Here is a 16,927-nt window from a genome sequence, read left to right as displayed (position 1 = left end):
GTCACAGCAGGCAGACGTAAAGCAATAAAGAGCAGAGCATCTCTCAGCATCTGATGCGACTCCTAATAAATGGCTAAAACCAGCTTACAATGGCAACAGGATATGCCTTAGAGAGCTTCATACTAGCAGAGAAGTGGAATAAAGACTACCCTTTGCCAAGTAGAAAATAGGTGGTGAAGAATTCTGCCTGGAGGATCTCTCGAGCCCGGTGGAGAGAGACGTGCACTAGCAATCATCACACAAGAGATGGACACAGATAAATTGCAGGCAGTGTTGCTAACGCTTGCAAGACTTGTGGTAAAAATCACACTAATGGCATGGAGGGGGTGTCTATAAGCCCCAGCTTTTGGATGTTTTAATTTGCACTAGGCTCTAACATTTTCATGACAAAAATGTTTCAGGCCTACCCAGTTGCAGAGAAAAGTCTGGAAACCCAAGGCCAAGAAAGCAAATGCCAGTGAAAAGAATGTTTTTCTACCAAAAAAATGTAAGAATTTTCATGATTTTATGTTGATCTCATGATTTTTCTTAATACTTGAACTTGGTCACGGGTTAGCAAAGGAGGGGACAGCAGCAAAGTCATTGCTGCCCCTTTCCTATGCAATAAAATGGCTCAGTTCAGTCGGTGCACAAGTAGAACTAATTTGAGCTGATCTTCTTGACCTCTCTCCCTACACCATCCCCCTCAGCCCATTTGTGTCAAGCAGCAAAACGGTGCACTGTCCCAGTCTGCTGCCGAATTTGCTGCTCTGCCATCTCCCTCCACACTGCGATTGGAAGAGGATGGTCGGAGGGCTGGTGGACGTAGCAGAGCTCTGCAGCAGACCAGCCATGTGTCACCTCCGCACAGGCTCCCGGGGTCTGCGGGTAGGGAAGGAGGAAGCTGACCTTGCACCCAACAGTGCCGGTCACCTCAATGGGTGCTAACTCAGCCACCTTTCTGCCTGGCTCATCGAGATACTTCATCTCATGATGAAGCTGACATGTGCACCACAAATCCTCCATGTGCTCAGGTCCTTCAGTTGGCCTTAGCCTACGTGCAGCAACATCGTTCCTGGGAAAGCTGAACAAAACCTGTTCCTCTTGTAGCAGAGGAAATAAAAAGTAGCCTGTGAATAGTGCTAGTGCCGATTTTAGAGGTTGGGGGAAAAAAAACCCATGTCTTTTTATGAACACCAAAAAGATCTGAGTGAAAAATATTTGGGATGAACTGCTGGCAGTATTTTCTGGTGAAGTGTTAGGTTTTCAGATGTTTGACAGTATTTCCGTATGACTGACACTCCAGAGATCACTTGTAAAAATGTACCATTTGCTGTGTTTTACTTGGTAAATACCTACATAATATTGTGTGGATTTGATTTTTAAAACAAATACTCATACTTCTTTGAGTTTGGTATAAGTTTTCCTCTATTTATCATCACTAAGCTCCTCCAAAGAGAGGTTCTCTCTTAAATCAGTAGTCTAGAAGATGTTGGAAAACAAAATTATGAAATCAATGTATGGGGGGATATTTAGGAAACTTCTAACTTCTGCTCTTTGTACTTACGGCATGTTGCTGCATCAACACCTTCTTAAACGTACAAGTGCAAAGTCTGCCTCTCTACGGGAGGTACGGTCAGCCGAAAGCACAGCGTTGTGCCTTCTGGGGCTGGAAACCTCCTCGAGACCAGATGAGGACTGGTTCCTAGGGGAGATGCTGAACGGACCCCCAGATTGGGGTTAGACAAGGTCATGTTCTGTCCAGAGGATGCACCTCTCCATTTGTCAAACTGTGATGGAAAAGGGTATCTTTTGGTGTCTGAACTGACACCTCCCCACCCAGACAATGTGTGCCCCAGAGAGGCAAACCTACAAAGGCTAGCTTTCACTCTTATGTCAAAATCTGCACTGGGGTAAGAGTACACGCTTTATGACCAGTGTAAATTGGCAGATTTCCTCCGACTGGTGCTATTTGAGCTTGCTGTTGCTGAGCAACAGGGGTATTTTGGCAGTACCATAAAGAAACCATATGCACAGAGGAGAAAAAAAAACAAAAGATGAAGGCCATGTCTCAGCCACTAGAAAGACTTTGCACATCATTCAGAATTAATTCTTCATTTTACGCTATCCAGAGAATTCATTCTTCCCGTCACCCCATGCAAAATAACAGTTATTTGGTAATTTGACATGTATATCAGTCAGAATATGCATATCATGCTTTTTCCCATTACCATTCATAATGCAGTCTTTGCTAACAGGACTAATTTATCTTATTATTGAGACTGTTCTTTTTTCTTCCCCCCCCCCCCCCTTTACATCAAATAAATGTTATTCAAGTCACAAATTTTTTTCAAGCACTCTTTTTGCATTCTTGTTTTTGGCACACAGATGAGATCAGACTCATAGGAAACATTTATCCTGGGCAGGAGTTTCGGGGCTCTTCCCTGGACTACTTCCCTCTCAGTGACAGCAGAACATAGCAAAAAAGAGATGTCACTGGGTTTAACATTTCTAAAATAAAAAAAAATTAAAAAAACCCAAACCAACAACAACAAAAAAAAACCACACCACCAAACCACTTGAAAACAATGACGTCTACTTGGAAAACAGATTTCATCTGAAAGTCTAACTCAAATGAATGGCCTCACTGTCATTTCCGAAGCCACCCTCATTGCTTCTGTCTGACGTGCACATTTCTCTCCAAGACTCCCAGTTCCGTGTCAAGCAACTGCCCCAGTCTCCACCATGTGACACCAGCATGTCTCCTGCCCCCCAGTACCCCCTGCCGTGGTTCAGCTGCCCACTAGCCCCGGCTGCAGCCTCACACCTCGCAGTCCTGCACGGGGTTTGCTGTTGGACGTAAGGGGAGGGAAAGCATGAATGACAACTTAAGACAAGCAATCATGGGATGCTGAGCGAGGACCAGCAGCTTTTTGTCAGCAGAGTTCACTCCTCTCCCCTCCCAAAGCAGTGCTGCTTCCTCACGGAGCCCAGGGCATGCTGGCAACACCAGCAGTGGTACCAAGAAGTGGGCTACAGCCCTCATTTCCCCTTCCCCCAGCGAACCAGTATCGGGGCAAGCGCACAAGAGGTCTCAATATTTAGCCGTGCAGCAAAGACGCTACGCCCTTGGCGATGCTGAACTGGGAGGAGGAAACGTTCAGCCCAGGTCACCTGAAGACCAGACCCAAGAGTCGGCTGCAGAAGCAGGACTGAAACCAGGAGGTATGAGTGCAGCACGGCAGCATTCTAGATGCTCAAATCTGGGGACATGCAACAATACAATCTCCTTTATCTGATCCTCCAGGGCTGTTGCGGGTTTTGTTTGGTTTTACCATGTTGTACATGAAATATAAACAGTGTAAAGAATGCTTGTGTTGATAATTGTCTAATCTTTTGAATCTTGACATTTGGTATAAAGGGTAGAATTGACACAGAATTTGGCCATAGCTAGGAATAATTCACCCGCTAAGAAAGACGCCAGCCACAAGGAAGCAAGGCTGTGCATTCAAAAGAAATACTTGATTATTTCCCCCTCCTTCAGAGCATAAACATTGCAAAGGCTACTATGGCAAGTGAATTGTTAGACACAAATTAACATCTTTCTGATGCTTCCTCTTTGACTTGCCATGGAAACGTGCCTTCAGGTCGTAAGGCCTTTTTTTGTTACCAGGAGTTCAGCTTACCTGAGATGTTGAATGAGATGGGGAAACAGTATAACTCTCAAAGCAAAAGCAACCCAATGACCCCAGACCCTCACTCTGCTTATTCTCAAAGGCACCGATAGACCAAGGTAATTGGCAATTAGTTTCCCATGCATACAAATGGAAAGTGTTTAAGCAGGAGTTGGCAGCCTTAATATTTCATAGAACTGGGCCAGAAGACTTGGGCTTAGGTCCCCGAAGGCTACATCCATGCTGGCAAATGAAAAGGATCAGGTGCTGGTGCACGGGCACCCACCCTGCTTGACTGAGCATACATGCCCTGGCATGGTCCCAGCCTTTGTCAACCACCATCCCCCAGACGGTGCCTAGACACAGCTCAGCAAGCAGCGTGGACCTCCTTTGGCTCCTCAGTACTTCCTACACCAGCTGATATTTAAAGACATTTCACTTGCAGAGGGGCTCTGAAGGTTAAATTACCCACCTTGGGGTTGAGCCCCCCTGACTTGCTATCACATTTCAATGCAAAGTGAAACAACTTTGCTTCATAGCGTTCCTGCACTTTTCATCAGCGAGAGCCCTTTCTTGCCTAACTGTTTGCAAGAGCAGCCCCCTGGTCCTTCACGGGCTGGGGTTTAGCTCCTGCCCACCCTGCCTCAATCATCAGGTCCAAAGATGTCCTTGACGCACACGAGGGGCAGACCACAGGAGACAGTGGGGTTGAAGCCCTGCCCTTTGCCTGACACAGAAGCACTCACCTGGGGTAGAAAGAGGAACAGAAATAAAGAGGGAGAGGGAACACGAGTAACTCTGCAACCTGGTGGTTCTGGGCATCACCCAAGGGTACCGCTGAAGGATGCCACCGAGAACCAGCAAACTAGACGCCCACTTCAATAACAATCAAGTTAGGTGGGACGAATCTGGGCTTTAAGTGTAGATCCACAAATGGTCTACATCCACAATGAAACAGCTCCCAAGAGATACCACATGACTCTGGCTAACAGTCAGCTTAAGCCTAAATTCAAGATTAGGTCCTCAAAACCCCTGCCTAGCTGTGCTTTATCCATAAAGTATCCAGAAGACCACATATTAAGAAAACTAAATTTAGGTGTCTACGTGTTGGCATATACATGTGTATTAAGTGTCAAAGTCCTACTCTAGTCAATGGAGATGACATCAATGCAATCCATGGAGTCCAGACAGCAATTCAGCTGGCCAAGTGTGGGGGTCAATTTTAGGGTGTGCTGAATCACTCTCTAGACCCCATGGACAATATTGACTAGAACTACACTGATCCTAACAAAAGTGTGGATGACTACTCATGCGCATACGCCAACAAGTAGGCTTATCATCTTGGGAGATGACCCCACCCATATGCGCAGCTCCTTGCTCTTGGACATGTCCAGAACCACCTGCATCCTGAGCCGCTCATGCCTGGCCAATAACCCTCTTGAATGAAGTGCTCCTTCCACTTAACTTGCCTGAAGGGTCTAATCCAGCAGGAAGCAGGAGCATCTCAGAGCATGTTCACAGACCTACATATACAAGAGGAGGAAGAAGTGGTGTTCCTTTCTCCATCCTGAACTGGTACCTGTGTTCGGCACCGTACCACATAGACATATACTACCCTTACCTACCTTGCTGTATGCTCTAACTATCTCACGTTATGTATTCACTTGGACAGAGACTGAAGTCTCTACCCTACTGTGTCATGAGTACTGGAAGTCTACTAAGGAAAAATGAAACAGCTTAGTGGCCTAATTCTAGATGGTAGCTCAAGGAACAGGCAAAAGGCTCTGAGGGACTTATGCCACATCTTCCCGAAAGCCTTCCTACTGGGTAGTCCAGGAAGCTCCCTGCCCACCATGACGCTCTCTTGGTTCCCCGGTCGTGCAGTGAATCATGAGCAAAGCACTTGGAGGATAAGAGGTGGACCAGTGAGGATCCCAGCATTTCTGCCCTTCTGAGAACTGAGCTTTCATATGATAAATAGCACCACAATCTAGGAAGTTAGATCCTATGGAGGAGAGCAGAATCCATCTAGTTTTGTTTCAGGTTGCAATTCTGAACCCTGGTTTCTCACACAAGGAAATACAGAGGGAGGTGGAAAGTCACGTTACTTTGGAGAAAGCAAGAACATCATTTGCAAGCGGAAAATGCCTATTCTGTAAATAAAACTGGGAATAGGTTTTTATTACTCTTCAAAAGACCAGAATGGAATCACACACTCAAAATATGACATTTTCTGGGGTTTAACTTTTCATGGGAGAAACAAATACATTGATTTGTTGGTGTGGAGATGCCAAAACACGAATAGGACTCTCAGCAAGAAGTCAAGGGGCATCTGTCTAAGGCCTCTTCACTGCTAGTCTATAGAAATGCTGTCACCTTATCTGCCAGCCCTAGTGAACTGGTCACTCATCTCGTTAGCCATCCTGATGCTGAACACCTTTTGTGTGGGTAAAAAAGGTAGATGAGGTTTTGTTAGTGATGACAAACAGGCCACATAAGTAGTAGCTTGTGTTAAACCACGACAGTCTGTCTCGCCTGACCAGAACCTTCTCTCGTCTGCAGGACAAGAAAATGAGAAAGCTTGCCGTATCTGGAATAGCTATATATTTTTCATTACACACTCCCAGCTCATCCCCATCCTCCCTTTGCTCTCTGTTGTTTTCCTCTCCTCACATGACAGAGAACACCTACAGCAAGTGGCAGCATCTGACAGCAAATGCAGGATCCTCAGTCACCTCCTGCTGCCTGAAATGTCCTGCCTTTACTCTCAGCCAGAGGAAGATACATCCCTTCCCTATGTTCATGCACTCCCTGCATACAAAGCAGCAGTTTTCACCTGAATAGGAAGATCCAGAATGTTAACCCCCTTGACATGTCTCTCCGATTCACTTCAGCATAACCCAACAGATCACTTATCTTCAATTTACCCTTATCTAAACTGCATAGGTGACTCAACCCTAACTACTCACAGAATATCTGCACAAAATACAAACTCTCCCTCCCTGGAGAGGGAAATCCCACTTAGCAGCAAGTGTTGTGCGGTGGTGGATTAGCAACAAGACGCACCTCTGTGTGTAACTTCTCTGCCAGGCACTGTGAGCAGCTAGGAAGCTTGCTACATGTAATAAACCCAAGTTTTATCCCAGAGACAAGGAACACAGCAACAATTTGGAAGAACTGCAAGTTCAAAAGAATTCCCCTAAGGAGATATTGAACTTCTGTCCTTTCACCCCAAGAAACCCCTTCCCATTTTGGCCATCCCTCCACGAATGGCTCTTTGAGCTCTCACTCCCTTTTCCATTTCCCCATTCCTGGTTTGCTTGCAGCGTGTTGTCGGTGATGGACATCATCACCAACCCCTCTGGGGAAGCGTTCTAGCTTCTCCAGCACGACCAACCACTTCGACTTCACTAACCCTTGAATATCCTCAGCCACAAGCCCCTCCAGTTGCTACCAGAGCTTGCTCTGGGGCTCTCCCTGCACCCATGTTCCTGCCACAACAGTGTCCGCCCATAGGCGTCCACGAGCAGCACCCTCGCTGGAGTTCACTCAACCCTTGCTGCCCTCTGCAGTTCATCGGAAAGTACATACCATTCATTTCTCTCCTGAAACACCTAAAGGCACAGAGTTTCATCTCTATAGGGTGGAGAATGATGAAAGATGTGTGACCTGGCAAGAGAGTCCACAGCACCAGAGACTTGCTCCATCCAGGTACAAGAGCAGTGCTCCCAGGGGGCTAGGACAGCAACAAAACTATTACAGAGGCATTCAGTTAAGATTTCATGCAGGCGGATTACATACCATTTGATCACCCTTCATCCACGTGATACAGAAGACACTGTTTGATTACACTAGTTTAACTGGAAAAGACAAAAAAATGGATTCAGGAAAGAGAGGATCCATGCAGCAGTGCAGCAGACAGACCAGCCCACCCGAAACATAGCAAGGATTTTACATAAGGGAGCGCGAGATTGCATTTAGCCAAAACATGAGTGATACAGCTTTGGGATGAATTTGCCACATTATAATTCTTTATTTTACTAAGCCAAAGCTGGAAGCTGATACAAAGCAGAGAGAGAAGAACTAGATTAATTTCGCAAGGGCAAATGCCCACTAACATACCAAATGATAGATGTCGTGAACTGAAAGTCATGCTGGGGATTAAGAGCAGAATAGCAGGAACAGAGCAGAAAAGGAGATCTATCCTTGTCCCCGAGATGTTTGCAGATTTGCTGAAAAGCAGCAGAGGGGTGTCACTGAAATAAGTTACACCAAATGTGCTTGAGAAATGGGCTCAGTTGGATTGAGACATCCAGATTTTCTCCAGTGAATACTGAGAGCTTTTTTTTTTTTTTCCTTTAGTACAGAAATGTTTTATATTTTGCCTGCAATGAAAATTCCAGAGGAAAAACTTTCCCCCGACTGGTACCTCCTGGAAGCTGAAGTTGTCTCTCCTCTTCAGCACAAACAAGCAGCAGGTGCCAAAGAAGGAATTACACGAGAGGGATGCAGTATTCATAGCTTCAGCCTAAACTCTGCTGGGACCTTGTGGAACGGTCCTTCACAACAAGTCAAACCACCCATCACCTCCTTTCCAGTATAGCTGAAAACCACAGCTGTAAGCGTTTCACTGCCTCCCAGGGTGGCAATTCTGCAAACAAGCAGGAATCCACAAGACTCCCCTAGACCAGCCAGGCAAAACCAGTGCCACCCTTCAAGCTAGAGCACATGGCAGGTAAAGGACTTTTGAAGCCTACGATAGCAGAGGAGGAATGCCAGCAAGAATGCCGTGCAGGAAAGGCACATTGTCCTCACAACAATCCTTCTCCCAGAGGAGGCCGCTAACCTGTATGTTGCAGATTTATGTAATAAAGCTAAGGAGGTAACAGAGGCCCCATTTGGGATGTGACTAATAATCACGCCAGCGAGTTTTGCACGTTCATTTGTTCCATTGTCCTTTCAAAGAATGATGGCTATTTGTGAGTCTTGCAGAAACCTGTGCTTTTAGATGAAGCTGTGAGCAAGCAACGAAAGAAACGCACCCAAACAGCTCTGACTTCAGACATGTGGGGTTGTTCATGTGCTCCTCAAATACACATAGCCAGATTTCTCCTGATCATGGGAGAGGTAACCACATACCAGTGCTGGAGAAGACAGCTGCTGTCAGACATGTCACCAAGCCATCCAGGATTTAAGTTCTTCTGGGAACCCATCCAAAAGCATTCAAAGGATAACTGAGAATCATTTATACACTCAGAGAAAAAGGGCCAAAGGCCTGATTATTCAAAATAATCAACCCTGACAGGCAAATGACTGATTGCACCTCAGAGGACGCACGTGTCTGTTCTTCCTTCCCTTACTAAATCATGGACTAATCTTTCTACAATATGATTATCTGTAACAAAGTAATGCCTTTTGCCTACAAGGACTTGGCTCTGTTTCACCAACATGGGCTAGGTCAAAACCCCTCCGTATGACACAGTCACCTGCAGTCCATTCCATGAAAGCCTACCTGTGGATGGCCTTAGTCACCCAGCTCCCTAACAGAAAGAGAAACCTCCTTTCCCCTCTTACTGCTGGAAACTACAACATGGGCAATCTAGGGTCATGTATTTTTAATTCTTCAGGTACTTAAGGACATGCTTAACATGTAACAAGGCACAGTGATTTTCAAACACACCAAGATAAGCTCACACCCAACGCAACGGATTGTGGAAACCCCAGGAAGAGTTTGCCTTCAGGGACTGCAGAGCCTCTCTAGTTAACTTAGCTAAGGTCTCTGAAGACATCACGTGAGAAGCAGGGATTTGTGAGAAACCCGCCTGCCCCGCCTGCCAAGAAGTGCCCTAACTGCTCGTTCCATTCATCACGTCCATCCCTAACCAGCGCGTTCCCCTCCCCACCTGCTTTACCTGATTCCCAGCTTTAGACTACCAGTATTTTATTTACCCTGCAGCATGACCAGATTTCATCTCCCTGATGCCCTGGCTCCATCCTACTGTGCTTTAAGGCAATCTCTTTGCAAAAGGGACCATGACCAAAGGTCACAACCCATAAATGGGGTTCAAGATTGGAGAGGAGTGAAATGACTGTATGGAAACGTCCACCTTGCGGAAGGGCCATCCTTCCCCTCATCCCCCATGCTCTGCTCTTCTTCAACACTGTAGCATCGTCTTTGCCCAACCCCAAGTTGCATCTCTTCTTCACCCCACTTTCCTACAATGCGTTCTCAGCTGCCCCCACTTTGCCACCTCTGTGTCAAGCAGCTTCCCTCCTCTGGTGCAGCGTCATTTTCTAATCTTGCCTGGACAGAAACACTGAGCTTTCAACGAGGTCCCGCCGGTGAGTCAACAGCCACTTGTACACGTGGTTGTGAGCAGGGTGTATTAAGTGAAGTCAATTGATCTATTGTTTGTTTCAACCCCATGTGTGGTGAGAACTGATAAGAACAATGTACTCCCCATAACACTTCTCCTCCACGTTATCAGCCTCTGATCTTAATCCCAGGAGTCAATGTCATAATCCATCACTGTTAATGAGTGTGAGCTCCCCTAGGCAGGGGCCTTATCTCACTTTGTATCTAAAGGTCCATACGAGGTTATGGCAATAGTGCAATTAAGTAAAGGTTACATTGGCCTGAAAGTGTTAGCACTGACTCTTTGGGAACACTTCCATGTTATCAGAGACCAGAGGAAACAAAAGTAAATGCCTTAATATGCTACAACTCACATGTCTCTTCCTGGCACTTCCATCACTGGGACCTTCTGACTGAGCAGATCCCAGTACCGACAACACAGAAAGAGAAACTGCCAGCTTTGGGCACCTACCAACACAGACGCGCGCAAGGGTGGTGGTTTGAAGGCAGGACTGAGCGTGCTGGAGACGTGCTCAAAACAGTTTGCCATTTATTGCCACTAAATGTTCCATTTACTAGCAGAAATGTTTCCTGAGGTGAAGGTAAAGAGTAAACACACAGGCAGTAATACTTTATCGGTATGTCCTATTTAGCTCTGTGGCCTGCATCAATCAAAATATCACACCCATTGAGCAAACTGAACTCTAGAAGAACAGCCCCAAATAAGGTAAAACACCACCACAATCCCATCTTCAACCTGTCTTCTGGGGAACTCCTGCCATAGAGAGCAAAGATGATTCCTTCTCCTGGCTCTTCCAGGGGCAGGTCGCTCCATCAGGGCAAGGAAAGTTGTTGCCTTCATCTCACCTAATTCCTGTCCCAGCTAGAAAGGAGCTGAACTTGCACTGACAGGCTCTGCCAAGGATTCAAGTAAAGGTCTCCTCTTTCAACAGTACCTATGCTGCCTGCCCTTCGTACAGGTCATGAGCTACCTACAAAAATTATTTGCAGTGGTCCCCTTAAAGGCAAAAGTGTCTACAATCCCCTTAAAACACACTTGCAGCCTATGACTCAGCTGCAGATTTAACTGCAATGTAGACAATCCTGGAACAATCAGGTCAAGGCTGTCAAAGAATATTGCCTCCGGACATAGCTCATTGGAAAGAGCGATCACTCAGCCTTGCCTCATTTATTACCTCAACAGCTTGGTTTCACGTCTGCAACTCACCTTTCCTCCCACGCTTGCCCAGTGTGGCTGGGCAAGGGCTGCGGGCACTGTGCCTTCCCTCACTCTTTCCTACCACATACGGTATTTCAGTACCAATCCAAGTTTTGGAATTCAGTTCAGAAGCAAATGGACGAAATCAATCTATGTTATAATAGAAGTTATACACCAGGTCAGATTAGATGGTGCAGCGGTCTCCTCTGGCCATTCAACCCACCCTTGAAGACCATCACTTTCAAACACATGCTGGGCTGTATTTAAGAGCAAGCATGATGGCAAGATACCCATGCAGGATGGAAAACCTGCAGTTGACACTTACAGGTGGGTGAGCTGAGGAGCCGTCAAAGCACTTCTGGAGCTGTACAGCAGCAGATAATGCCAAGAGGAGAAATTCAGCTGAAGTTTGCCAGTGAGCAAAGGGAAATGGCTGAACAGTCCAGGCCTTAATCACATTTCAGATACATGACAGCTTGGGGCACTAAAGTTAAAAAAACAAAAAACAAGAAAAAAAAAAGAAAAAAGCCACCAATGCCATCATCACAGTTATATTTTGCATCTGGACCAATGAAACACTATACACTATCAGACATTAGGAAGGACAATGGACAACAGAATGGTACGTTTCTCAGAGAAGACGCCACACTAAACTTCAGACTAGAGAGGCTGGGTACAGGATCTCAGGCAAGGCAGAGCGTGAATGAAAACAAGAGGTAGGGAGGCATTCTCCAGAGGCACACCCTTAGAGAGGTGCGTTTCTATTCGTTGCCGCAGCTCTAAGTCTAAGTGCTTTTGAATCTGCTTTGAGTCTGCGAAGTCAGAGAGCACAGAGGTGGTGGTGGCCAGAGCTCAGACCATGCATCAGCCCCCTTGCTTCATCGGCCGAGAGTGTTGTGTCAAGGGAAAGTTCAGGACCTGCTTCAGATACCATGCGGACTGACAGATATAACCAGCCCAACGCTCCATCCCGAGCTGCAGCGTAAGGGAGCGCATCTCTCATCCCAGAGAAGGGCTATGAAAGCCACAGCTAAAGGAGCATAAATCTCTTAAATCACCAGCTGCGCTCATTCAGCAGGGAAAGACAGAGCACATACATCATCACAGGCTCACTTTCAGTAGGAAGGGTGGGCAGGGACTTCTTTTCTGGTGGCATTTCAAGCACCTTTAATCAGACACGTCATTCGGATTAGGCTAAAGGACAGGTTTAGTGTCTCTGTTGTGCCAGCTGGCTCGCACCCTTGCTCAGGCTAATCCCAGCATCACACAGAGACCAGACCTTCAGTGCTTATTTGGATGACAGGATGACCAGGGTAGGGGATGACAGTCAGCGGTTGGTAAGCTCACTTGGGTCCGAGGAGTGTTGCGTTCAGTCCTAAAACTTTCTATTGCTATCATTAAACAAGTACACGCATATCTCTTGCGAGTCAAAGGTCCCTTAGGGTTGCCATTCTGAATGGCCCTACCAGGCATCTCAGGGCAAAGCAGTGATGAAATCAGGTGTATCTACACTGTTGGGTAAGCTTGGGACCAAGCCCAGTGCCGAGATGAGACAACCCTACCGTAAACTCTGCAAGCCTATAATAAAAGGTTGTTTTATCCTGAGCTCTAGTGCTGCTTGGAGGAGGCAGGCATTAGCGTTGTCATGGCTCATTCTTTCAATGTTTTTGACCTACCTTGGTACGGGCAAAGTTGAGCACACCGTGTCCCTGCCTGGTCCACAGGTGTCCCAAACCCAGTTCTTCCTGGTCATAGCAAAGGCTTTGTACAGGCAGCAGTGGGGACAGAAACGCACAGGCCTGCGAGATCAGACCTCTTCTTCATCTCAATACGTGGATGTAACCGCAGAAGTCAACAGACAACAAGTTACTAGAGAGATGCTTCCTATTTCTTCTTCCATCCGTGATGCTCTGCCCATAATAAGATGCAAGCTATGTTTTTCATACAGTAATTGCCCACTAGGCGAAACATAACCAAATATGCATCTGACTTTCTTTAGCTGACATTCACCAGAGGCAACAAGGGCTCACCAGCACCCCTGTTGCTGCTCCATCAATTTACCGCTGCAGCTTTGATGATGGAACAGCCCAAGACCTTGCAGCAATGATATGGCAGGCAGGAGAGTTTCCCAGGTCAGGAGCATTGGTAAGCAAACACCACAGGCGAGCAACCCGACCTGTAGACGTTCAAACTGGATCAGCAGGAACTCGACGCAGCGGTGACCACGCTCTGCAGCGGCACTCGGTGCCAGGAAGCAGGATCAGTGTCACCGACAGGAATGGTGTCTGGCTTTGACACCCTCCATCCCTCCCACTCCTTCTACTTTCCTTGCACTGTAGGTATACCTGTTGATTATTTTGGGGTTTTTTCCCCTCCAGCTCAGTGAGGATGAGGTGGGCGCACAGGGGAGATCGGCAGCCCGCAGCGGCTCCCCGAGCAGCTCAGCACGGCTCAGCTTTCTCCTGCTCAGCTGGCAGAGATCAAGCGGAGGGAAAATTCCTCTGGCCTCCCGGCTTCACCTCCCAGCTACTTCACAGACCTAGTCCCTTCAGGGCAGAGTGCCAGATTTGGCAAAAACATGAGTCTTTTGCGTTGAACATGTGCAGATTGGCACACTTAAAGGACTAGGGGCAGGACTTACACACGCTGCTGAAGTAATTGAAGTAGAAAACCTTGGAGCTGGAATTAAGACCCAGAGGGAGGGAGGGAAAACAACCGGCTCCACTCTGGTCCTTGAATAAGCAGGGTCATTATCAGCACAGGTACAGCCACACAGAAAAGCTCCTTGTGGAGGTCCTCAGCGACAAACGTGGGACCAGGAGGCATGAGCTCTGCTGTGCCCATCTCCAGCTACGTGTTGCAACCTGGGTGCATATCACCACCCTCCCAGGACCAGACAGATGCTCAGATTGAAGCAGTTTAACACGGCGGTCAGTGAAGAAGCGTGCAAGGTGGCATGGAGCAGCTTCTGACAAGTCCAAAGGGCTCGGCTAACAAGTTGGTGTCTGCCAACACACGTGGTGCAAGGGGTATCGCTGAGCGGAGGGCACATCTGCTAAGAAATCATCCCGGCATCCTTCTGGGTCACCCTGCAAGTTTTGTCAACCATCCGTCACAAAACGCTGCGGGAATTTCTCAGGGAGTTAGGAGAGGTGAACACTCTGTAAGAGGCTAGCCTCTACAAGAAGTCAGCTAACTAGGAAAGGTTAAAAGGAGCTAGGAAATGCTCCTGGTCCAGTAAAACATTCTCGTTAGCAAAGTACAGCCACTGACTACCTCAGTCAGTTTATTTCAACATCATTCTCCCCTCCTTCTGCGCTTTCTCCATCAGATCGCGCCTTTAAATTGCAACCTATATGGTATGGTATGTAACTCCTTACAGTGCTGCTAACACACAGTTACTGTAGTCAAAGCAACACCCAGACACCATACATCTCTCACCTTTCTCAATGCCTCGTGAGGCCATCACCTGGATTCAGGGCAGACAGAGGAGGCAAAGTCCAGGGAGCAAAGGCTGATGTTGGCACTTGCTGAAGGCAGTTTGATTTAGTTGGTACCATCTTCCAAAGGTAACCTTCAAAACCCAGGACTGCTATTCACAGGACCAGACGCAGCCATAACGGTGATGGGGACAGGAGATACTCCCCTTCAGCTGCCAAAAAGCACGCCATGAACCGGCCATACCATTGGCAGGGTGGGCAGATGTCTCCCTATCCTTGGCTGAAAATTTGCCACTGGCCCTACACTCGATTGCTACTTACTTGTATTTACAGGTTCCTCTAGTTTGTATTTACAGGTTCTTTTTATTTAAACGGGTTCATCCATTTTCTGAGTGGGAAACCCCACCAATTTCCATTCTCTTCTCTTTCTCCAGATTCCTTGTATTTTCATAGCACAAGAAAGCACCAGAAACTGGGGTGTCTCTGGGACCGGATCTGTGATTGTTGCTTCTGTACAAGCACTGAATATATTAGTAAAGTAGCATAATAATTGCTGTCATTACCTACAGCCCTTAAAAAAGACTTACCAGGAAGAAAACCAGAATTTGATGAATACGGAAGGCATCCTGGTTTTGGCATTGGACCAGAAGCAGCGCTCCTTACAGAAATCTTAGATACTATTTAAGCACAGAACTGGAAAAAAAGGTCAAAGATAACAGAGTCTGTGGATCATACAGCCGTGGATGATTTTGTTTACAAAATTTCTTGGCTGATTCAAATAATTTGCAAAGATTTTCAGCTACACATTTTCAACTCTGCATTTTCAAACATTAAAATGCTTCTTTGCAAATAGCTATCTCATGGTCTGAAAACAAAATCAGTTTAGAGATAAAACCTGAAGGATTCGTATTTCTGCATTGATTTACCAGATATTTGTCTAGGAGATGCTGGAGTAAAACCTTAGAGAGGGAGAGGTTCATACTAACTGTTAACTGCAGCTGGTTTTTTACACTGATCATTTATGCTTCACTGTAATAACATATTTTAAGCACGGATTTCACTTTAATCTTTTACTTCAATCCACTGAGACCCACTGGGCCAAGAAGGGTGAAATGCTTAGAGAGAGTCACAACACCAAAAAGTTTACATCACAAATAGATAAAATCAAACAGTATATGGAGGAAAACGGGGAAGGTACACAGAAAAGACACATAACACAGATGGGATAAGGATACAGGTCTCTTACTCGCTGTTTCCACCACCCATACCCTCAGGTTTCTCTGCTGACAATGGCACGTACTACTTTTTACAGCTATTAAGGACAGTTTGCAAAGCAGTTAGAGAACTGGGTCCTGATCCTCCTGCTCCGGGAGGACGTGCACAGGGACTGAGCAGGGCTCTAAGTCATTAGTTGAAATAATACCACCCTCTGCTGACTAGCGACGGGTCCAAGCCACCGTAAATAATAGCCAGGTACTCTCACGGCCTCCTTCAAAAGGTCTGGGAAACAGAAATCCCTCCCTTCACAGACACTGGGAGAGTAACTCTGTGACCAGAACAAAGAAAGAGTTCAGAAAGCAGCGAACACGCTTAATACTGCCAAATCTCCAAGCCCCTCTTCTGGGAGCTTTTGCACGGCAAGTTAAGAAGGGAACATATGCGGAGAGTTTAAGAAGAGGTGGGGAGCCAAGGGGAGCCCTGGCATCTCTGCTGGGGGAAGGCGCTGGCTCTTGGCATAGCGAAAGGGGCGGCAGCTACTGAGCAGCAGCATCTTACGTTGGCTCTGGGAGCCCTCCAGTGGCTGCGCACCCGCCGCTGCCTACGGCAAGGAACCGTGTGGGTGCTGCTGTCCCCATCCCCAAACCGGAGAGAGGTAAGCGGGACCCACCAGCGGCGTAGCTGTCGAGATGAGAAGAGGGAGTCAGACATCGGCCCTTCCCCCAGTCTGAAGCAAAAGCAGCAATCCTCAAGTTAAGCCCTGTTAGGGAATACACGCTCCAAGGCTAAACTTAACAACATCATGGGATCACTGTATGGGAGATGATGTGGAGGGGAGCATGGTCAGCACTCCACAAGCCCAGAGCTCTGCAGATTAGCAAACCGCAGAGCAAGTTTGCTAAAGCTAAACCCAGAAGGAAAGAGCGAGCATTTGCACAAGAATTCGGGGCAAAAGCTGAAGCTCAGCTTATTTCACACACAGGTTAACAAGGAGAATGACTCGCAACTCATCAGGGGACCCCAGAGCACTCTTCCACTGCTG

Source organism: Aptenodytes patagonicus, chromosome W (genome assembly GCF_965638725.1).
Source record: "Aptenodytes patagonicus chromosome W, bAptPat1.pri.cur, whole genome shotgun sequence".
In the NCBI taxonomy this organism is placed as follows: Eukaryota; Metazoa; Chordata; class Aves; order Sphenisciformes; family Spheniscidae; genus Aptenodytes; species Aptenodytes patagonicus.
This window is presented reverse-complemented; position numbering follows the sequence as displayed.